The sequence below is a fragment of the Motacilla alba genome, chromosome 1 (genome assembly GCF_015832195.1).
Source record: "Motacilla alba alba isolate MOTALB_02 chromosome 1, Motacilla_alba_V1.0_pri, whole genome shotgun sequence".
NCBI lineage: Eukaryota > Metazoa > Chordata > Aves > Passeriformes > Motacillidae > Motacilla > Motacilla alba.
This window is the reverse complement of record NC_052016.1, coordinates 66,024,170-66,049,495: the sequence shown is the minus strand read 5'-3', so window position 1 is coordinate 66,049,495 and position 25,326 is coordinate 66,024,170. Positions and strand designations below refer to the sequence as shown.

Genomic DNA, 25,326 nt, shown 5'->3' with positions numbered 1-25,326 from the left:
TAGCTTTCAAACTCTACCAAGCTCCTCTTGATTTTTCTTAGGGATGTCAAATCAAGCAGATGGCATGTTCTCAACACACAGGCTAAAACCACTGCTTAAATTCAAATATTTGTTCAAATATATCACTAGAATTCACCTGATAAACTCTAGGAGAATTAAAAAATAATAGGACAATGTATTTTCCTAGCCCCTTGCAGAGGTTTAACCATTGCTGATGATGATTCCTGAAAAACAACAGTCTGACACACACACTAGTAATGGGAACATTAGGGTCAAGGGTGAACTTGCAAGGAAAGAATAACTTAGTGTTTTAAAAACTATAGGAATATGTCCATCATATAAAAATGTTATATTTCTCTTTGGTTTCACAGAAGACTGCAACAGCTTTAAGAAAATTCCTGTCTTTTATAAGGCATTTGACAAAGTGTGGATTAATGAAGCTAGGAAGCCATCCAGTGATTTACAACTACAGCTAAAACAGAGATAAAGAGAAGAAAGACAAAAGGTTTACATCAAAACCTTTATTATCAGACTGAAAGCAAGTCTGGAAGTTTTAGTAATACAAAGAGTTGTTTCCTCTCTGTAGACAAATTCACTATTATGATTTTGAGAGCACTTTGCAAAGTCAACACTCAAAGTCAATTCAGCTTTCTGTTTCCAGGTTTTATCTGAAGTACATATTCAATAAGGCAAAACTTGCACTGACTTTTGCAGACAGTTTTTCTTGACTAAGGCACTAGAAATTGTGTTATGCTAATTACTTGGAGCCTAAATTATCATCCCACTATGCACTAGAGTTACTACATCACTAGACTTGTTTTGTGGCTCTCTGACACCACTGCATGACAGATTGATTCATTTTCATGTGGCTTTGATATTGTGTCATATTTAATACAATTTAATGCATTGTAGTTCACTTTCAATATGTTTAACATCATTAAAAATGAAAAGGGAGGCAGTTTGCCACAGAGGTTTCTCATGTTTGTGGCCTGCCAGGACACTTCTTCCAGTATCTTGCAGTTACCCATATTGTGGTGTGTATGCTATACACTACATATATTTCTTCAGCAGAGCATAGGCCAGAGAAAATCCTGTCTCTAATAAAATATCTGGTCCTCATGCAAAATGATGGAAGAGTAAGCTTCTGTGCATAGAGAAGATATTGGCTTCCCAATCAACCATCTGGTGTATAGTGGGAATGGTCTGAGTCTCTTTCTCTGTTGGAACATTTGGAAAATGAATATACTGTTGCTACAGCTCAGGCTGCTGGCCATGATGTTTGTGATAATGTTGTTGATTTACCAGATGTCCTGCAAATTCCTGGTGTGGTAGTGTTTCCTGCTCCTACTGAAGTCTTCATTACATGATGGGTTTATGATTGCAGTCATTTCTCACAGAGTAGGAGGGAGCTGGGAACTGTGTCCAAGCACAGCATGGAATCCATCATCCACTCAACATTCAGTTTGAAAATCAAAATCTATACCAACATGTTGCTTCTAGATCTCTAAAAATTACATGGGAATATATGTAAAGACATGAGTAATACAACTGGCATATTTTGCCATTTCTCTAAATCACTTAATGCCTAATACAGATGTGTGCTTACACATCTGTCTTCATGTATGTAGACCTATTCCTTTTCCCTACTTTCCAACTAGCAGGCAGGAATACAAATAGGAGTAGTGGATGCTGTGTTCACTCATTATGCTCAAGAAGTGTATCTGAGGGTTGAATAGGGATGCTTCACCACTCCACTCCTGCTCTGTTACGGTAGATTAATGAAGATAATATACAATGCACAGCTGAGCACGTAGGCTTTGACTTCAGAAATTGTCTCTTTTACTTCCAGAATGAATAAAACACGCGCTGCTCTCTCTGTTCTGTTTCATGTTGCTAGTCCATAGATAAGATACCTATTGGCGTTACCTATGTGTTAATGGGGCTCTGAGTAACCTAGTCTAATGGAAGGTGCTGGAGCTAGATGATCTGTGGTTTGAGGTCCTCTGCAAACCAAACCATTCTATGATTCTATATAGGTACCTGTAGAGGAAAAGCATAATGGAGGTCAAGACAGATACAGACAGGAAAAAGAGTCTATTTCACAAGATTATAAAATGTATCAGTCAATTTTTATCATAATAACCTCACCTAATTCTTGTTTTCCTGGTGTGAACATTGCTTAGTCAGCAAACTTTGGACATAATGACACCTTCTAGGCCTGAAGTAAAAGTGGTGGTCACTGGTTGAGAAAAAGTCAGAAAATGCTCAAGGACTTATGAATTCCATGTTTGCTCTGTAACAAGAAATAAACAAGAAATTTAAACAAGTATGAGGAAAATATAAACACTATTTTCAAGTTCAAATAGACAACATTTTATTCATCCTTTGCTTTATTTTTTATGAATGTTTGCAAGTTAAATTACTCATTTCAATTCAAGGAGTCCATATTGCCTAGGTATTGAGATCCCAAACTACCTAACGGATATTTAAAAGATGGACATATCTTTCTCACAGGCATCTCAAGGTAAACAACACTCAGCTTGGCTGAGTATCAGAATAAGCAGTACTTTTTGGTGGCAGTGAGTAAGGAGCCAAGGAGCTGCTGCTGTGAAATGCAGTTCAGGCAGCATAGTCCTGTGCACACCACAGAATTGTGTTCCATCACAAGTGCAGATAAGTCTTGTTTTAATGGATATTTATGGGAATTAATAGAGAAGATACCAACATATCTGTGATAAGGTGGATCCAAAGTCCACAAAATCTGATATGGGACTCTTGATATTCCAGACTTAGTATGGCACAGCAATAATAACAAATTTCCTTCACAGCTCAATTTCCTTGTACAGCTAGGGAAGAGAATTCTATGGCAAAAAAAAATCTCAATAAGAAGCAAGATTTTTCATGCCTCATGCTTCATGCAAGGAGGCATTATTTTGTGTGTACAAAAATAGGTCCTAGACTACATGTTGACTGTGGGCTATTAATCTCAAACCAGGAAATGGCATAGTATATATTACTTGTGTTATTTCCACATTCAGAAGCAGGCAGTCTTTCTGAGATATATACAAATTCCTTATAAAGGAGCATATGTTTTCTCATGAAAGTTTCACCAGTGCTTTATTCAGATAGATTGGAAAACCTCCTTTCTTTCATATAATGTTTATCTCCAGGCTATCCAGATCCAGCTACAGTGAGAAACTATAAACCAAGCTCTGTCAGTGAGAGGAAATTTTACAAAGCCTCTCTTGTAAAGGAAAATGAAGACAGAAAATATTCAATTTGTACTGAAAAGATGGTGATTCCACATGGCTGATCTCACTGACTTTGCCCTGTGTGAGATCTCTCATTCCTCATCTCATTGCCAAGAGTTGTCTTTTAGCTCGCATAATTTCCCCCAATATTCTGGCTTCTTCCCAGGTGAGCTTCACACAAAAATAGGAGAGGCATGGTACAGCTGGTCCCTGATTAGGTAACTAGCAACATTAATGTAGGAAACCTGAAAACAATTAAGCATCTTATTAAGGTTCATTTTATGTATCACTCTTGAAGGTCGTTGCTTCAGCTCAGTGGAGAATCAGTGATAGCACAAAGAAATGGTCATTTGAAGTCCCAGGTGATTTGCACAAGCATTCACACCAGCATACAACTCTCAGAATTAATGTTTAAAAGACTGTAATGATCAGCAATTTCCAAGTTGTTTCCAATTGTGACTACACTTCCAGTTGAGATATACTTGCAGAAACCATTTAATTTCTTTCAGATGAATGCTCTTTCTCACAATGATTATATACAGAATTGCTGCCTCTGCTTCATCCCACTCCACAACATTGTCAGTAGGCAAGACTAAGGCAAAAACAAAAATAACAAAACCAAAAACAACAACAAAAAAGCTCAAGGTTGTTATGTGCTACCTCTTATAAGTCTGGCTGTATTTAAAATGTTGTTGACTCAAATAACTCCAACACCTACGTCTCTGCTGGCAGACATCATCTCAATAATAAAGTCTGCAAAAGGCACAGCTTAAGTATTCTAGCCTGACTGGTTTTAGCTCTCTGTGCTGGTGAACTTGGATTTAACTAACATGCAAGAGCATAGAGCCGTGTAGGTGGACTACTGGCAATTCCTTTATACCAATTTCCATGAGGGCAGTATCCTCTGGAAAGAGATTGGACAGATAACTGAAGACTGTAACATCTTATGCTATTCCAGCAATATTTCCCAGAGATTTTGTGCCACAGTTCATACACTACAGCAGCTTCTATTCAAAACCAATACCATTTAAAAGTTAAATTCATCTTCTGAACGAAGTTAAATATAAAGTTTAAAAGTTTCAAAAATAAAAAAAAGTTAAATATTCAATTCTGAATCTGTTAACCCGTAACCTATCTCCTGAGGGGAAAAAAGAAAAAACACAAAGAGGAAGTGAAAATTTCAGTAGGCACTGAAATTGGATTTGATCCAGTTTTATAAACCTTAATCAACTCCTGTTTGCCAAAAATTTTTGTCTCACGTTACCCCATCCCTAGTTTTAAGTCTTTTCGATTTAGCACTGCCATTCCCAAAGTTTTCTTCAAAAGTAGTGTGTTACTGATATATTTTATGCAAATTCTTTTGTCAGGATTTTCCTCTCCTGAGAAGTTGAGAGGTTTTAAGAATAAAATGTAAAGAATGACTATTTGTTGCCGTGGAATGCAATAGGTGGATCTGTGATTAGTCCCATGTGATTGTTTTTAATTAATGGCTAATCACAGTCCACCTGTCCAGACTGTTTTGGTCAGTCACAAGAACTTTGTTATTCATTCTTTTCCACTCTTATATCGCCTCCTAATAATTCCTTTCTCTCTATTCTTTTAGTATAGTTTTAATGTAGCATTTTAAATATAATATATATCATAATATAATAAATCAACCTTCTGAAACATGGAATCAAGATTCTCCCCTCATCCTGACTGCCCTGCAAAGACCACAATAGTGAATTTCATGCTTATTTCGCAAAGGAATTTCTTTTTCCCCGGAAGCTGTGTGTACAGCAAATGGACTTTAATATATTTATGAATTCTATCCTTTGTAGTTCTTGAGTTAGTAAAGCATTTAAAAGCATTAAGACAAATCATTCTGGGTAATTATAGGTCATATACTGCCTGTTGGGACTCTGAACCTTCAGATATATGGTAAATCTTTCTCTGGATATTGCAATTGGTTGTCTTTCTCTTCCTCATTAAGTGATGGGACGGATGGAGATCAGCTGCTTCCCTGTGTAAGCAGTTAGCATCCTCTCACCTGCTCTGCACAACTACTGAACTGAGGTATGTTGTGACAGTCTGCCCACTCTTCCCTGTTCAGATTAATGAATGCAGCTTTAACTGTTAATTCAAAGGCAGTCAAGCTTATATCCAACAATTAGAGCACAACTTCCCTATTCAGATAGTGTATATGTAATTTGGCACAGCCTTTTGTACCAATTTGGGGTTAAAGTGTGTTTCTGTGCTGAAAACTGACTTTGTAAAAACAACTTCAGGGGGCTCTGTGCTTATTCTCCCTCAGAGACACCCAAGGAAGATTTCTTATTTTCTCACACAAGGATGGTTTGTTTGGTTTTTTTTCCAACTGCCAGTATGCCGATTCAACTGTGTACAAAAAAAAAAAAAAAAAAAAAAAAAAGCTGTCTTTTTTTCGCAACATGCATAATTTCCAGTTATAAAAATACTGCAGTCCAATTTTTGCCCTTAGTTACTTCTGAGCAACCCAACTGAAAACAAGATAAAAAAGATATTGTCCTGTGAGGGTTGCACTGGTAGATCCCAAGAGAGAGCACATGCTCAGCCCTGCAGCCCGCAGGGCCTTGACCAACCAGTGCTGCCTGAAATCAAGCTCTCACAAACCTCTTCTTCCCCATCCTGAGCACATGGAGGAAACTGCTCATTTCACCATATGCTGTGATACAAATACTCTTCCCAACATTTGCCTAAAATGTAAATTCATTCATTCATGACAGCATTTGAGTCAGATACAGGTTCCACAAATGTCAGAGGTAAACTCTTCCAGTTAATATGACATGTTTTTTTCTTGCTCTTCCCACTTCTTTATCACACATTCATGCTGAAATGTGGAATTTGACTTTGAAATATCAAGTTTTTTAAGGTTCTCAGGGAATTTACGCATCAACTGTAAAGTGTCTATTTATACATCTGAACAGGATTATTTCTGCAAAGCAAAACTCCAAAGATCTGAATTCAGTGCCTAGTTCTACTTCTAACTTCCATGGGCTTAGTATTTTGCTATGAAATGGTAATAATAACACATGAGCTTCATCAAAAAACTTTAATAATTAAAACTTGTCTTTTCCAACAGATAGATAGATAAGCTGTCACTGCAGATCCTTAACTCAGATGATGTATCCAGGGGGCAATATAAATATTGAAGTTAACAAGTGAGTATTTTGTAATAGACCTATCTCCAAAGCTCCATTGAACTACTCCAAAATGTACAGTGGGAAATATAATCCTCATAAAATGTGCTTAAATCCTGGCCAATTTGAGATCCCCTTAAAATTCCAGAGACCCCATCTAAAACAGCAAGTGATATTTAAACAAGAAAGAAAAGTTAATACCAGTATAAATACCTGAAAAGCCAGGAACTTTACTATGTGACTGTCACCTTCTGCCATCTCTTACTTGGTGGACCTTAGAATAGGAGGAGGGCTTGGGTCAGAGACCTATGAGAATACTTCTATGACAGAAAAATTAATCATCATTCTGTTCTTCAAACTTTTCTACACTTTTAAATTGCACTCAGATTAATCTCATTCAGGTTATGTTTCAGACACTAGGAAACATTGTGTTTCAAAATGCATGTCCCAAACAAGCAGAGTTGCCCTCAGGGTTTGACTTGTGAGTCAAAATGCTGTTCAGAAGTGCCACCAGAGACAGATGCTTAAAGTCTGACGAAGTCTGCACTTTTTGAATTAGGAAGTCCAAAACAAATACAGTGTTTTAAGGATGCATTTTCTTTGGTCATTAACCCTCCCTCAATCTCCCTCTTGGCAGACATTAATGCTTGAATCGGTACAATGAAATATCTAAGAAATGGCAAAGGAAGGGACCATTTGAGGAACCAGTCCTACGAACTCGTCAGGTTTTTGCCAAACTTCAGAAATGCTTACCCAAGTAAAATACAAAGGCACAGACGTTAAAATGCAATCAGTGACAGGCACTTATTAGAAGACCAAGCAACCCCAGACTAAGATTTAAGCAGTCCCAGACTGAGTATGCTAAAAGTTCAAGTCCTTGCAGCATTGATGTTTCCTAATTAGCCAGATGCCATCATCATAAACAGCCAAAAGAAAAACATTTGATGCCAAAATCTCAGCACTATCAGTTGGCTTTATTTCAGAAACCTCCTTTTTTCTCCCTCCCCACTTGCTAGGACACAGAACTAGACTTGCAACAGAGTATATACATGTCTGAATGAGAGGAGCCCCTAAAAGATTAGCATTAAAAGGTGGAGAAGGACAGAGGGCAGCAGCTGCCAGCTCCAGAGGGAGAGCTGCACTCACGTCACAACACCCTGACTGGAGGTCTCAGCAACCCTCCCCTGCTTGCTACCGCTTTTTCTGACACTCACAGGATTAATACCATGTCTCTGTAGCTTTCCCAAAGGAAAAAAAAAAGGCTGTATTAGAGTTAATAGCTCACTTTCACAGCTACACCGCAACTGAATGTAATCTTCCTCCTCTTGTGTGACAGTCCTTTTGTGCATTAGATTGGAATAGACTGTTCCTGCCTCTGTCCAACATCACGCTGACTTCAGTGACTTTGTAAACACAACCCTCAACATCAGCAGTGCGCGGGCACGCCTGTGTGCAGGGGCAGTGCTTAGGGCGCATGTTGTTGGTAGCGGGGTGCTGCCAGGGTTTAATCGGGTCAGGTCTCTCTCTATTTCATCCCTGAACTGCTGCAATAGATCTGAGTTAGGCAGCAGGCCATTCACGACAGGAATATCTCCCAAATAGTTTTCATTACACACCCCCAGAGGAGACTCTGAAAGGACCTGTCATTTTCACCTGAAATGGCCATAACACTGCCAGTCTATTTGCTCTGACTTTGTCTTTAATAAGGTCTTAAAAACTCCTGTCTTTGAGGCTCTACAGGAAAAGCAACCTTAGCAGAGAACACAGCTGTTTTTCTCAGGGGAAAATCCCCTTGAAACCCATGATTTGGTTAATTGTAGGAGCTGGGAGGAGTGGGGGATGGAGGAGATATACACATTTTTAATATGATAACATGTTTCCAATCAAGCTTTACAAGATCCTACACAGCATGGTCTGCAGCGGAGTGCTGAGTGTTGCTGCCTGAAAAGAAACGTTTTTTGATTATTATTTATTCTTGCCTTTCTTTCTCATTTCCCTTTCAGAGAATAACAAGATTTGTGCAGAGAGGAAGAGAAGACAGAATCTGCAAAATATATTCCCCCAAACACACCAGCTAGTTAAAGCGTTCGAATGTGTCGACAATAAAGTTCACACTAGACAGTTAATGAAGCTGGGAAAAAAAATGTGAATTGGAACGTAATGAAAAATTCATACTTTCGGTGCATGAAAAATAAGTGAATGCCCTTTAATTGTTCAGTTTACTTTCAGAGAGGACAGCTTGAATAAATTGAAAAATTATTCCAGGTTGTTAAAAGGAATAATGCTCAGCCCTCTGCACCTTGTGCTAAATTCTTCATCCCTGCTTGACATGTGAATACGTGAGGGTGTGAGTCACTGTAGTCCATCTGCTAGCCCACAGGCCCAGGGACCAAATGAGGAGCAGCCGTGTAAGCACTAAACTGGACTCATCCTTCTCCACCCACTCATGGGCTGCAACAGAAAGTGAGGTGGCTTCTGGAGACCTGGGGAGCAAGATCCAGGGTTTTGCAGACAGAGGGAGGAAAGGAAAGTTGTCACTGCCACTGGAGGGACAAGAGAGGAAAGGTTGTAACTGAGGAGAGGTCTCTTGGTCCATTTTCCAGTAGCATAGCACCTCTATTCCTGTTGTCTCTGCTCTTTGGCCATAAGCATAAATTTTTCTTCGAATGCTTTTCCAAACAGGCTGGAGAAAGAGGAATGGAATTATGAAGGAGCCAAGGCCAGCTGTAAGCCTGCAGTCTGAGAAAGGCTGCAGCTGTGCTGCTTAGCAGGACCCTGGTTAACACAGGGGGGAGGTGGGAGGGAAGGGATAGGAGGAAGGTGGGAAGGTTTGGTGAGATTCTGAGACCAAATGGGAAACTGGGAGTAGCAGTTTAAGGGGTCCGTCCTTACTGTCTTTGTGCACACTTGCCTCCCAAATGGCTCCTTGCACTGCTGAGCAGATTTCAACACCTATGCTCCTGTCCCTGTCTTACATCAGTATCCTTAAAGACTGTTTGCTTGTTAAATGTTTACTTCTGTGGATCTGCACATGCTTCAGAAAGCCTTTATATTGTCTTTCATCAATAAAGCACTTGACAAATGCTTGATTAAGTCCCAAAATAGCATCACTTACGCTGAAAAGAGAAAATTTACAAGTGTAAATTAATTACATTTAAAAGCAAAAAAAGATGAAAGGAGAGAAAAGAAAGAAAAGGGATGCAGGAGAAATTACCTTTAAAAGCTCACAAATGAAATGCATGTTATTTCAGGACCTGCAGCTCCTTCCTCTACTGGCTGTGTTCAGCACCCCAAGCATACCTTCGCAACCCAAGACACTCCAGTGATATTCAATGTTCACATTGCATCAGCTGAGTTTCTCACTGTGGGGACTGTCAGTTCATGATGTTTTAAAGAAATGTGACAGGGGGACTATGCGCTCAAGTACAATCCCCTTGAACAAGAAACCTCCACTGATGTTCAGGTTAAAGATTTTGTCTGATATCCTCAAAACCAATCATGGAGTGGCTGAAATGAATTTACCTTGGTTTTGTTCTCCGAGTACAATAACTTGTTGCAAGAGGGCTTTATGGGCTTTTCACTGTGAACAGTGCAGCAAAGCAACTCTTAATTAGCTTGCAGTGACATAAACTCCATTCTGGCATTCTTGGGCATGTTTTTAATGACAGTCTGGCATTCTTGGGCATTTTTTTAATGACAGTCTAAATACCTAGTGAATTGTTTCAATTTCACAGCCATTAGCAGAAGAAAAAACTCAGTAGGTCGAGACTGTCACATTAGAACTACTTAAATAAATAATAGTAATAGTCTGACACCTGACCAAAGGAGGATTTCTCCCTTTAGCACATCTACTAGTTCTTTGTTGAGTCTGGTTTGAATGTGTTATAATTAAAACAGGGCAGCCTGAAGTCACAGAAGTTAGGAAGGGAAATTTGCCCATTATTTTCCAAGCAGATAATCATCAGTAATCATTAGTCAACCTATTCAGGCAGCAGGCAATATAGATGGATTACTTGTAGATCTTGTACATACATTTGATCTTTTTATTTCTACAGAAGTGAAAAAGAAACCAAATTCTGTGAACTGCTAGAATCGAATTTCATTTGTGTACATGACAGCAAACAGAGCTTTGTAAAAGCTGGTATGTTGGCATTGGGGGGACTTTCTTCTAGAAAAATCTCAATTTTTTGATGATAACAACATAACAGTGCCTCCTTAATTTCACTCAAGCCTCTACAGGAACTAAAACTACACAGGCTCATCAAGAGAATAAGCAAGATAAACTGAGCTAGCAATAAAAAGAAAAATGTGACTCTACATATAGGCTTTTTCACACACTATTATATCTTTCAACTGTCATCATTAACTGCAATTCTAGAAATGCCTTGTTGTTCTGTTGCCTTTGAAAAATAGATACAGTGATTATAATAGATTTTACTCAGATATACTGAAAAAAAATTCCCTGACAGGTATATGCTTCTTTTAGTATGTTTCTTCAACACGTGTTCATCATTATAACAATTGAATTTGAAAATTTACACATTCCTAGAGGGGAAAAAAAAAAAAAAGCTAAAATCTGTAAATTGTTTTCCTGTGGCAATTAGAATGAAAGTCAAAGCTGGAAGACTAGTGGCAACAGAGCTTTACATATTTGTATAAAAGATGAACTCTTCTGTCTGTTCCCTGTTTATCAGAAAAGGAAAGAGCACTGCAGCCTAAGAAAGCTGATAATGAGTTTTGCTTTGTGATATCTGGTGGTTCTTGTACAAATAACAACAGCATCAACAAAACCAAGGTAGGACATCATGGCAACAGCAACCTGTACAGTAGAAACCGGATGATATTGTTGGTACTAAAGGATAGCTATCCTTTGCAAACTGACTGATGTAACTGTGTCAAAGGAAAGCCAACTTTGTACTGATTTCCTTGTCATATAAAAGGCAATGACTCAGTGACTGTCACTTAATGTGCATCTGTTTTGAATGAATAGTCACATTCATCCACTTCATAATAAGGTTCCCGTTGTGAATAATATAATAAGCATGTGCAAGATAAAACCCATCAGAAGTGAACATGTCAGTCAGAGTGATAAATATGCTGATTTGTAGATTCTTCCGCACCTCCATCCAAAAGAAGATAAAGCAAATACAGAAAAGTGAAAATGTTCCCACACAAGGTAACAAATTTTGAGATCACAATAAAATGCAGAGGAAGAGTTTCCAGCTGAAAAAGAAAAATCTTCTCCTGTATTATATATACAGTCTGGCATCAGTGTTAATTGGCTGAACTTTGTTGTGGGATGTCATAAGAAGTCATGACAACTACAAAGTGCTTGTCAAAGCCAAAATGGCATGAACCTATTCATTGGCAGGGAATTCCACCTGAAATATGCATTGGGGCAATTTTATTTTCTTTTAGTTGAAATCTCATTTTTTAATGCAGTCTGTAACTAATATTTGTGGCACTGGGTTGATGTATGCTGCATGTAAATGTTCCAGAAGAAGAGAGATTAGTGACCTGTAAATTGAATAGAAGGGATTCAGTTGCATAAACATAGTCAGCCAACGCCCTCTGAAACATCCTAACATCATCTAGCATGCATTCAGGGCTGGCAGGTAAGACTGGCAGATCAAAGCTCTCCTGAACTTTTAACTGCTGCTTTGGAAGGGCACGTGTCCCTCATCGGGCTTACACCATATCTGCTAGCCCAGGTAAAGATAAAGAATTTCAAATGGATGCAGATGTCTTTGTTTAGGTAGCTGACTCCACCCTTGCTGATTAAAATTTTCCCCTAACTGTAAACTCTCAGAAAGCTACTGAGTCCCAATTAAGCCAATTAATTTCTTTCCAATTTTTCTTATCTAAGCTCTTTGGATACCACATGTAAGACATATTATGGTGGTATTATGGGACTAACACTTCTGACCAGCTGAAGTTCTAAAGCAGTTTTGCTATTTACGAGCCTTGTTCATAAAATAACTCTGACAAGAAGTACAGCTCACTAAGAGAGATTATATAATATCACCTATCCCTTACTCAGTGCTATCCATAATTGAGGCATGAATGTGTTTATTCATATGAACTTAATGAATCCATTTTCTTCCCGTTTTAATAGTTGTCACAATACAGGCCTAAATGCACAAGTATTATGCTCCCCTGTGTTACCTTCCTTCTTCATTCCAAGGATTACATGGCAAAATCACCATGAGAAATCATCCATTGTATTTAAGAAGATTGAATAGCAGCAAGCACCTGACTCTTCATCACTAGATGGTAGCAAAAGCCAGGTGCTTTTTCAAGGGCTGACATGGTTTCTTTTGTTCCCCACAGCAATTTGGGGGGGATTAGACTTACTGCCATCCTTTGCAGAAGTAATTACCTTCAAGCACTGCTGCTTGTATGTTGTACTTCCCAGCTGCTGCCCCACTGTTTCACCTGTGAAAGCCTTAATTTGGTTCTTTAAGCATTTATATACCGCTTACATCTTCAAAGCAGTGTACATGTGTTAATTAAATTACATGCCTAGGAGATAACAAAGAACAAGATACAAAGGCATTTTAAACACACAGACAAGACTATCAAGTTCTAGCACAACAGGAATAAATTAATAATGACCTTTTATAATGACTGAATTGCATAGCTTTGTTTTTCTTGCAAACAATAAGTCAAATAAATCTATTAGGAATGGAAACATAACAGCTTTGATGTCAAAAGTCTGATGGACTTGCAGACCTTGAAACCAAGCTATATGCCACTGGGAAAAAAAAAGGAGCCAGGGTGGGGGGAGGATCCTAAGATCCCAAATGAGTAATTATTTAATTCATGTGCTTGGTTCCACAGGAAAGACTTCTTTATGGAAAAGAGCTATTTGTCACAGATGGCTATATTTATTTCACATGAAAATACAGATGGAAAGAACAGTATTTTCACATATCTTTCTATAGAGTCTTGGGGTGATTTTTGACCAGGTAGTACTTTCATAAAAAATTTAGAAAAGATACAATCATGTCATGGCCACTGGCATGTTTCCTGTCCAAATACAAGTCCTCCAGCCTTTACCTAGTTGGTATGTAAACAGGGATGTACACACAGTCTTCAGGCTTTTGAACCATCCATGATTTCACACACAAAGCTCCTTTGTCACATGCAGTTCTGCTTTTAAACAAGCCCAGTATGACTCAAACAAGGCCAACATGACAAGCCCAGTCTCAACCACACTGAAGGGTTCTCTGCCTATCAGTGATGAGGAGAGACGGGGAAGACTTCGAGGTGGTAAAAGAATACAAATTTATTGCAGAGTACAACTGTTTATGTATTTATTCTAGGAAGACTAGCAATGTTTTACCTCAATGACTGGGTTAAAGATCACAGAAACAAACTTACACATTTTACACATCTCTTGCTTGCAGAAGTAATTTTATTTTTCCGGTAAGTCAGTCTGATTGAATCTTCTTGCAATTTTTATTTAATCCTCAAAGTTCTGTTTGTTATTGCCAAGGCATCCTGTTATGAAATCTCTCATGCTAACCAGGTCCAAAGTCCATCCCCTGTCTTGTGTCCCAATATCCCAATACTGCCTATCTGCCTTCCCAGCTTTATAAGGATCCACCAATTCTACCAGGAATGCTCCTTTAAATGTTTGAGATTTTAATTCAATTTCTGCCCCCATCTAAGAAAACCTGACTCTGTTCCAAAAGTTTATTAGGGTGGTCATTTTGTCCTTTTGGAACATAAAAATGAAATGAAATAGCATCTCTTTTTCCTGCACTGCAGTGATAAAGGCCTGAATTACTTTTGATCTTTCAAAGATAGGCTGTCAAACTTACAAGCAGGATAAAGACCTGGCCATCCTCCACAGTAGGAAAGAGGTCTGAGAGGGTCAGAGAAGCTTGGTAAATGCAAGCAAGGTTTAAAACTGTTTGGTCGGGTTGTTTTGGGTTTTTATTTGGTTTTGGTTTTTTTTCCTGGGTGAAGCTAATGAAGCTGTAATAAATATGTGAGTTTTCTAGTAATTAACTGTCTGAGTTTTCTAGTAACAAGTCACGCTGTCTTTGGTGCAACCCATGCTTAATTGATCATTCTTCTTCATTGTCTAAGGGACCTAATGTTGATGTTGCAAATTCTACTGGGTGGATGAATAAGTACAGGTTAGTTAAGTCAACATTCAACATTCAGCCATTTTAGCAGCAAGGCAAATAAATTAGAGATTTCTTACAAAATAATTTTACATTTCCTCTCTCTGATTTCTGCAAGTACAACCTTTGGTAGATAAGACATCTGGTTTTGCTGAGGCTGACCTATATAATTCATGCATTGCCACATACAAACACCCAAACTAGGTCATTAAAATCTTTCCAACACACCCCACTATTCACTATATAGAATTCCTTCATTCGTATCAGAAAATTAGTTGTGACTCATGGGACAACGGTCTGTTGTTAGTCTTTTTAAATTGATTTCATTCTCCTCACAAAAATGGAAAATGAGGAACTGAGAGATTATTTGCAGTGATGTCCATATTCATTTCAGTTTGCAAAACTAATGTGTGTCTCTGTGTGTCATGTATGAGAGAAAGAAAAAAGGAAAGAAAGAGGCATTTCTAATTCTTGTTTTAATGGTCTCCTTCTCATTTAGAAACATGTATTAATTGTGCGAACTCAAACATACAAAAAGCAAAAATAAACACTTACAGGTTACCAGTGATTTCTTAGCATCTTTTCCAGATTTTGAGTAGGAAGTCTAATCTCTTTAAGATGAACTAACTCTAACTTTTCTCTTACCTTGAAAAGAAGTAGGGGCAGGAGATAAAAGGTAAAACAAAAAAAGAACAATGTTATGGGCTGAGCTATGTCATTCTTTCCTTGTACTGATCAATATGTGAAGCCTATTGTAGTACTCTTACAACTTTGCCTTTGAAACACAGATCAAGCTGGGTCAATGAGACAATCTTTTTGTATTAAAACTTCTCTTTTCTGCAGTCTACGGACAACTTGTGAACTGAGTCTTCTGCTGGATAACTACAACAGCACCTGCTTTCAAATGAGGCTTGCTCATAATCAGTTCTTTGTGTCTTTTTTTGGGGGTTTGTTTTTTTCTTTTTTTTTTGTGTATGTGCTACTCGACTTCCATCAATGACTTAACAAGCACAGACTATTTTAAAGGCTTTGATCCTAAGAGCTCTTACTTATGCAATTGTCCTCAGTCACTCCACAAATCTCACTGAAGCACTGGGTAAGAAAAATTAAATAGCATTTTGTGTAGAAATGTCTGAAATGGAAGAGAATGTAGCATACCACAAAACAGAGTATCTTTCTTTCATGACAACTGCATTTTGGGAAAATAATATAACACAATAATATTACAAAAATGTAATTCAGTAATATTTCATGGGCAAGCACTTCATATTCAGTTTCAGGGCCAGGGGTTTAGAGGAAAACCTTTTATATAATCCCAAAAGACATGGGGTTAGTGTGCATGTCCCAAACATGTATAGCTGGATGTCTGTGGAGCCAGCCACGGGCTGTTGGTAATAACAGACAGGAATTTTGGACAATAACCAAGGATTATTTGTAACAACAGGCAATGGGGAGGAGCAATATATGACTGGGAAAAAAAGCCATGAAGAAATAGGGCAACACTTTTCCAGAACAAACATCTTTTTCTGGAGGTAAGTTCCTGGAGGTAAACACAGCACAGGACAAGTTCAGAAATGAGGCCAGGAAGTGGGCATGGCCTGTAGGGACGTGTCATGACCATCCAAGACCCCCGAGGCTCTCCAACCCATTTCCAGAAAGATCTGAAAGAATAGATACTACATGAGAACTAATTCACATAAAAGGTGAGAAACCTGTCTTCAGGGTGGGGAACCCTATTTATAAAAAGGTATCCCCAGCAGGCCCAGGTGATACCCCAGGACCATGGACATCCCATCAGCTGGATGAATGCTGGGATCAGGATTGGTGATCTCTTTTTCTCTTCTTTCTTTCCTTCTTCCTTAGGTCAGGGACTAACATCAATTTCCATGCCAAGTACGTAATTTATTAATAAAACTTTGTGATGTTTTGCAGACCCTCTGACTTTTGTTGCTCCTTTTAACCATGAGTATTTGCTAATGTTGAGTGCTCCTTTCCCTTTAACGGTGGGATGTCACACCTTTTCTCTGGGGAGGGATTTATTCTATAGGAAAGTCTCTGGAAAAAGTCACAAATTCTGGTATTGCCCTTAATCCAACTGGTCTGCACTTGCACTCTATATCCAGTATAATCAGGAAGGCAGTACAGGTTTCACAGCTCACTTGTGATGTGCCTACAAGACACTCCAAGACCAGCTTAACACCAGTGACAACTCTCTTCTTCCAGCAGTGACACTGGCTGTCGCACACCAGAGAGAGGTGAAGCTTTTTACTGTCTGTCTCTGCTGGTAGAAGTGAGCCAGGTACAATCTCTTTCAGGGAAACAGATTTACAGCTTGGCCAAATGACAACACAGAGAATAATAACAACCAAATTATTACAAAAGACCCATTGGAAAAAATAAGAATTATATTTATAATTCCTCCCATTTTCATATTAAGCTACTTCAGTCCTTTGCCTCCCCTAAAAATCTACACAACTGAAAGTGTATACAAGCAGCTGACTCTTGGAAATGGATCTGTTTGTGGGGTTCAAAGATACATCATTCAATAGCACCCTAAAACAGACCGATACTGATAAATCATGTCTGGATAGACAATCTTAGAAATGCTACTGTCAGGGATGTTATGTTATGACATTGATTATGAATTTTCATCTCATATCTACTGAAAATATCTACCAGAGGGTAAGAAACAGTTCTACTGCAGTGAATACCAAAGCCCCTTGAAAACATGATGAAGTGTAATAAAATGAATTATAAAAATATAATTTCAAAATTAAATTGGTCTTCTGTTTACTAGTATAGCTTAAGATGTAGGGACATTTATTTTTTTTAATGTATTCTACAATACCAACACTCTCTTGAAGAAATTAAAAGAACAATTTTTTCTCAGTTATAAAAAGCAATACTCCAAAGACAGGATAAATAATAAAACTCTTTTTCAGAAGCAAGCCTTATCTAAGCCCTATAAAGAGTAGATGAACTAAGGAAAGATACAAGCTTTGCTGGGTAAAATTGAATTATTTGGGGGTTAGGTAGATGGAGTTCTGGCTCCCACTCCAAGAGATGTCTACATCTCCAATAAATACCTGCTTAATATAAAATGTTCAAATTCAAACTTTTTCTATGTGAAAAAATGCTCTGAGAACACCAATAGTCAGACACCTCTCTTTAATTCTCAAATAGAACCTTGAGTAAGTGGGGGAAAATGTAAGCAAACCATAATTAAGAAAGATTGAGCTGGCAGAGTCCTAAATTTATGTGAGAATTTATTTTTTCTGCTAGGTTAAAATTTGTGACTGTTAATGTGGGACCAACATAAGGTTCACAAGTTTTCTCAAATATGTCTTAAATTAATCAATTTCAGCCCACAACTGCTGTCAATAACAGTGGGTTTTCATGCTGTTAGAAAGTAATTAAAAGCTTTAAACCAACACTTCTGTTGTACAAGCAAATTATTATTTCAGGTACTAACATGATGTTTCAACATCCTCATGCTAAACAACATTAAACCCAAAAAATGTAACTTCTGTTTTAAATAGAAACTCTGTGTGTGTACCCTCAGTTCAATCTGTACAATGGAGTTTCCAGTTTAGCATGTGAAATCTGCAAACACAGGGATATAACAATGGCCACAAAGCACAACGGCATTCCTGAAACTTCTAATAGCACCCATCGAGTCACTACTGTATTGAGAATCCTCACACACCCCAAAAATCATGTCATACCCCTGTTCTGTGAAAATTTATCTTGAAATTGAAGTGGCAATATTTCTTGATTGAAGTGACATGAAAAAAAGCTTAAGACTCTGTTATAGCTAAAATGGGCTGCCATTCCTCTTGAAATGCCTGTTGTAACCAAAAAGGCAATGAGGAGAGAGCCAAGGTAATATAGGAATCATCTGAGCTTCAGGGCTACAGGGGGTGCAGCAAGGGACCAGGAAATATCTGAAGTGACAATAGGTGTCTGTGTTTAGGCATTCCAATTGAGCCTAGCTACCACAGAAAATACATGCTACTTTAAAAATTTCAATCTTTTTCCCTTTTTTTTCAAAGATGCAGCGCTCCAACTTTGAAGTAAATTAATTTGGATTGAATACCGTATTGCTACCAAGAACATGCATGGCTCCCATCATATTCTCCCTTCTCTGTGTGACTTGATGCTGCTGTCTCTGCCTTGCTTCTCTTCTGGATGCCAGGTTATTAATTTAGTGGCCTTGCTACACAAAAGAACACAACAAAAGCAGTGTAAGGCATAACAGAATCCAAAATTTAATGCAGTGATGGTAATTGTAATGTGTCTTTTCTAATATGTATGGCTTCCTCTTGTTCTCCCTTTCTTTGTTCTTCTCATAATTGTGCTCATAAATGTCATGGTATAACAATGTCAATTCTTCTAAAAATTCAGGCAAAAGAAACCTCATTCACACATGTGTTTGTAAACAAGATGCAGAAATCCCCCAAGATTTTAGACACTTTGGCAATATCTGTATATATATAGATGTGTGTAAACATGTATATACTGCTGGACAGCAGAATAACTATTGTGCAGTTTCCCTGTTGTGTGTTTTATCCACTAGCATTACAAAAATTGATGAGCTGGAGAAACAAAGGCAGATTAACCAGCAATACTGGCGAAAGCATTGTCTACAAGGATTCAAAGTGAAGTGAGGAAAAATGCTGCAACTACAACACAGTCCTTGGAGATTCCAGCAACGTTAAAAGTTGAATGATTGCCATTTAACTCCTTTCAATCAACTTTGATGTAATAACGTAGCATGAGGAGCTTGGAAAAACAGAAGTTCAGAAAAGCAGAGAATTATGTGAATAATAACCCCTTCATTACAAAAGTGGGTTTTATGACTGAAAGATGATTGACAGCCTCAAATTAAGTCCTCTGTGTAGCAGCAGAGAAAGCTCACTGTGGCCAGCAGTGAAACACATACTCTCCCTGTGACACCGGTGCCTTAGATTAGGTTGCAAGGTTATCTGTAGGGAGGCTTGATGCACAGGTTTTCCAGGGGGAAGCTCTGTGGCTGGTGAAAATAGGCAAATTCTAACAGATGATGGTGGTAGGGATATTAGTTTACTTGAGATTTAAATGAAATGAGTTTAAAAATAAATCTAATTTGTTTAATTAAAGTGTAATTTATTTATAGTAATATGATCTTATTTATAATAAAATTTTCATTATCATAATGATTATTACTTACCTTTATAATAATATTTATTCACCATTGATCAACCTACACCAAATGGGATATGGAACACGAATGCTTAAAAAGGCAGAAAGTCCTAGGAAATCCTCAGTTTGTCCCAATCTAACAATCATCTTTATCTGCAAGCCCAGTAAAGCAATGTGTCATTAGATCAGTGCATGCAAAGGCAGTGCAAGAGGCTTAGTTTGGCCCATCATAAGACGCATTACAGACTCACAGAGGAAAAGCTGGCATGTCACAGACTGTTTCCCTCTTGTCCATGGGAGTTTTGCAATTCTTTAGTATAAATACCAGCCTGCATTTTGAAATCTTTGGTGTAGGAATGTTTGGGGACTTTTTGATTTGCATGAAGAGACTGGAGAGGCTGGATAATGCAAATACCGATGACCTTAATTTTATGTGGATTGATGAATTGCACAACACTCTTCCAAATCCAGGTCAAAGGATATTTCACATGTAACATTGCCTTGGCAGACACCTTGCAAATGCCAGCAGAAACAAGGAGTGCACGAACTGGAGGACCCCTCTACAAAATCACAGCTGGGGCATTTTCTCAGCTTCAGATGTTTAGATGTGATGCTTAGGGACATGGTTTAATGGTGGACTTGGCAGTGTCAGGTTTATGGTTTGACTCAGTGAGCTTCAGGGTCTCTACCAACCTAAATTGCTCTGCATTCCTACAATTTTATGTACTGAGCTATGCTCTTAACTAACCTTCATATCACTGCTTTGCAGGACACTCGGATCTCTGGTCCCTCAGATATACGGCTTTCAGGCTGTGGGGACTGCAAATGTCACTAAGTTGCCAAACAGCTGAAGGCAGCCCAGAGCCTGCGCAGGGCAGCCAGCTGGTATGACTGCAGACGTGTGTCCTATATGTAACTGGATCTATACACACAGAGCTAGCAAATGGAAAGAAAGATTTGATCATCACAGCACTGAGAAAAAACAGAATGTGATATTATTATTTTCCTGCTATTATTTATTATTAATGACTTGATTCCTCTGAGAGGGGTCGACATCAATGTCAGTTGCCAGATCTTGACACTTCTAAGGAAGAGGCCCATTATTAATTAATTATTATTATTATTATTGTATTGCTGCACCAGCTGTGTGATAGGTGATTTACAGACATATTCAGGCAGGGTCCCTACATGAAATGTTTAAAATCTAAAACATGAAAATTACAAACAGCATTACAGACAAACAAGCGTGGGAGAGAGACAAAATGACAGAAGTGATTATGTTTGTTGCAGGGTCACTGAGTAAAACCCTGGGCTCAGTGGAGTCCACAGGAATTTTGCTGTTGAGCCCACAGGCTGAGGAGCTTGCTGCTTAGTTTTGCTTCTCTTGTTGCTGATTCGGGGGTAGAGTTGGGGGTTTCAAGTCTGGCTTCAGATGCCACTGCAGCATCAGCTCAGTTAGTGAGTGAAGTTTCATTAGTCAGTGAAAAGAGATGAAATATATCAAGGCATCGGGGTCGCAGGCATAAAGTTGTGAAGAAATAAACCACTGGAGGACAGGAAGATGAGCTTGAGGAAGTAGTTGGCAGTTAATTAGTGGAAAACACAAATTATTATGTCCAGTGTATATGCCATTTTCTCCACTGTCCAGCCCCTAGTACTTTAAAGGAGCACTTTATTCACTGTTATGTCCACTTCCTAAAATAGATGGAACTATTTTTCTGTCACTTACATGTATTTTAACTGAGTGCAAACTCAGTCACTTTAAAGAACTTACTTACTTAACTACATGAGAAAAATGCTGTCTCTGGTTTAATTCAACCTGAGGTTCCCAACAGAAGGGCAGCTTTGCCCAAAGAGCTCTCTGCCATAAATATAGAGAGACAATGATGTCCAGAGTATAATTCTGCCCACTTAGGAGCTGCATTGCCTTCTGGAGGTTTCTGTCTGTCTCCATTCACTAAGGAGTTTAGAGTGACCAAATTCCTAACTCCTGCAATTTCAGTGAGATGCCAAAATTGTGTAGAATGAAGCCACACCTCTATGCCTATGCATAATTTAAATCTGCACCTCCTTGTAGCTCTGCTGCAGACCAAGTAATTGCTGAGATATGTGACAGCAAGAGATAGTCAATAGATAGGAGGACCATTAAGGACTGCTTGGATTACTTGTACTGTGCTGCGCTCTTCAAGAGTGCTTTCTACCCATTAACACTTCACTTCTGCTGCTCTTGAATGTCAGAACCTAGCTAGACTATTTTTTTTTTATGAGAGGCATATAGGCAAGATTTTTACCCTGCACCGTGTTTATTTATTTACAGCCTATTTTGAAAAAAGATTAGTTCAGTCAATCAAGGATTTTAATACATTTATATGGCACAATAGTGTATAAGTTTATTGACTGTGATTTCATGAGGCAAAATAGGGAGAAAGCTGTCTTGGAAAAATGTATTGTTATTTTATATGAAATTCATGATGCTATTAAGTTTTTGGTCTCGTATATTGTGGAGTGTAGCATTTCAGAGATAAACTATCTTGATGTTTTCATTTCAAAGACAGGTAATAAGTGGAATACAACAATTTCCTGGAAACCCCAGACAGGCATAATCTGCTTTATGCAACCAGTCACCATCCTGAGGCTCTTGAAAAAGTTTTACTTTATAGCCATTTTGAGAACCTGTAGGATTTGCAATCATGGCACTGGCTATAGGGTAAAGATGGATTATCTGGTTAATAAATACAAGGAGTGGGACTAAAACCAGGAATATATCATGAAAGCAAACGGCACTTGCATTAAGGGAGACAGTACAAAATTGCTGTAAATTGAAGCAGATAAATATAAGAAATTTTGCTTTTCAATGATACTTTATGGATCATTCATAATGACACCACTCAGTCTTCCTTCTCTGCAAGCGTGATTCCTTTCTCTCACAGTCTCACAGAGGTGGAGAACATTTTTGGCTTCTGTGCTGAGTGCTTTTGCACTGTTGTGCCTGCCTCTTATTGATGGGTACATAGATCCAGTTTCTTTTGCCCGTGCTCCAAACTGGCAGGATGCCATATGAGTCACGAGCATGTTTGGACAGCACTGTGTCCAAAGGACTGTGCTCCATCAATACATCCCCGGGCACAGGGTTATTTTAGCATTGTTATGTATTTCTGAGACAGTGTTACATTAAACTGGTTCAAATGATGGAAAAAGAAAATCATGTCTGCCTGTGACAAACTTCTACAGACACAGAGATTTCACCAATTTTTTGTCTCAAGCAATACATTTTTCACAGAAGCAGATCTGTTGTGTACTTGTAGCGTGTCTAGCACTGGACACACTCTATAAAGCAATCTTCTGGAAAATAATCTCATGCTAATAACAATAAAGACTAAATTAGTCAGTAAAGAATGGCTTAAGCAAAGGAAATGTAATATCAAATTCTAAATACATGGCCATTCAATTACCAATGCAGATATGACTTCTTCATCTTTCTTTACTTAAAATGTACATATAATGTCAGTTCCTGAAATACAGGCCCAAATTAGTCTCAACTAAACTATCTACAGTAATGCCAGAAAAATCACTATCAAAACCCTTCTGATTTACTCTGGCATAACAGGAAGCAGAAGTAGACTGTAATCTTATTAGGAAACACTATGATTGATTATCACCATTTCATTTTTCAGTTACAATAACATAAATTGGAATTAAATTCAGTGTAAATGAGCTCAGAATTAGGATTTCTGATGTGTTTTTTGGGTTTTTTTTGCATGGTGAAGGAAGGAGGAAATGTCAGGGAAGAATTTAATTCTGAAATGAACTGAATGAACCTGAAGGGACACTTACCTACCTTCACTAGCTATGCCGTTTTTTGGGAGTAACTTCATTTTCATATTGCAAAACTTCCTCAAAAGTCCTTCCTCTTACTATAACCTACAAGCACAGCAGAAATCTGTTGTGAATCTCTCCAGAAAAAGGTGTGAACAATATTTTTGAATGAGAGGTTTAGATAGATAGATCAGAGACAATCAATCTTCCATGTGCAGAAAATGCCACTAACAAGATCTGCAAATGCAAGTTGTAGGGGATAGCTAAAGATGGATTTTAAACACACTAGAAAAGAAATTATGTAGTTAAAAACAAAAATGAAATGAGAAACCAAAAAGGCTGTCTTTTAAAACTTGCACATTGAATTCTGCTAAGCATCTTTACCCTCTCTCCTATTTTTACAGGGACCAGGCATGTCAGCATTCACCACAGTCCAGTTCTGCTATAATCCTAGAACAACTGCTTATTTCTTCCTGAACTGGACATCTCCATCCAGTTAGCAGATGAGGTGAGGCTGAGGAGTGCATTTAACATGACAGAAGAAAGTGATACCATCCAGAGGAACCTGGACATGCTTGAGAAGTGAGCCCATGGGAGTCTTGTAAAGATCAACAAGTCCAAATGCAAGGTGCTGCATCCCGTCAGGAGCATAGATATGAATTTCAACTGAAAGAAGGGCTTGGGAGTCTCATGGATGAAAAGCTCAACTTGAGCCAACACAGCCCAGAAAGCCTGGGCTGCATCAAAAACTGTGTGGCAAACAGGTCGAGGGAGGCAATCCTCCTCTTCCACTCTGCCAAGGGATCTCACCTGGATTGCTTTCCTGGTTTTAGGAACAGCACTCCCCAGTTTAATGCCCCCTTTCCTGGCACCAAGACTCTCCCAAACCAGACTCCCTCCAAGTTCCAGTCCCTCTTCCTGCTTGAGGGATGGATTTGAGAATAGGAGGCACAAAAAGGTGAAATAGGAGGCACAAAAGGTGAAAATTACAGGTTTAAATAAGAACAATTTACTGTGAACAGCAATGAGAGAAGAAAATGAACAGTACCAGCAACAATATTAATAACAAAAGTATACAAAAAGAGAGAATGATTCACAGGCAAAAATGCTCACTGCAGAGCCTGACTGAACAGAAGCCTTTTTTCCTGACCAGGAAAAGGAACTCCTTTCTTCCTGGAAAAAAGAGAAAGAGTCCCTTCCCCCCACCCCCCTGGCAATGACCCAGGATGGTGTCAATAACACTGGGGGGTTGGCAGCACCCACTGGGCACTGGAGCCCAGAACTCCTGGGCTCAAGCCATTCTGCAGACTCAGCTTCCCATAAAGGTGGGACTACAGGCTGTGCCACTGCACCCCGCTACTCTAAAAAATAACTCTGTCCTGGCCAGAACTAGGACCAGTGCTGAGTCCAGGTCTGGGGCCCTCCAGCACAAGAAAGATGCTGACCCATTAGAGAGGATGCAGAGGAAGACCACAAGGATGAGCAGAGGGATGGTGCACCTCTCCTACCAAGAGAGAGACATGGAGTTTTTCAGCATGTCGAAAAGAAGGCTCCAGGGAGACTATAGCAGTCTTCCAGTACCTTAGGGTGTCTTATAAAAAGGAGTAGGATGAGCTTTTAATACAGGCAGCATGACGAGACAAGGGCAATAGATTTAAACTGAAAGAGGGCAGGTTTAGATTAGATATCAGGATGAAATTTTTTACTGTGAGGGTGGTGAAGCTCTGGAACAGGTGGCCCAGGGAAGCTGTGGGTGTCCAATACCTTGAAGTGTTGAAGGACAGC

General features: G+C 38.7%; 1 long non-coding RNA gene across 3 annotated transcripts; it reads right to left on the bottom strand.

Annotated features, from left to right (window-relative positions):
- Positions 1–552: 552 nt before the first annotated feature.
- Positions 553–20,004, bottom strand: LOC119708356. 3 transcript variants are annotated; one of them, XR_005259061.1, is made up of 5 exons: positions 19,754–20,004; positions 18,641–18,760; positions 12,789–12,931; positions 2,149–2,293; positions 553–2,040 (listed from the first exon to the last, which is right to left on the bottom strand). It is a non-coding gene; the product is annotated as an uncharacterized LOC119708356 (long non-coding RNA). The 3 variants fall into 3 exon arrangements; XR_005259060.1 differs by lacking the exon at positions 12,789–12,931; XR_005259058.1 differs by lacking the exons at positions 553–2,040; positions 2,149–2,293; positions 12,789–12,931 and adding an exon at positions 13,339–16,205.
- Between the last annotated feature and the right edge of the window lie 5,322 nt (positions 20,005–25,326).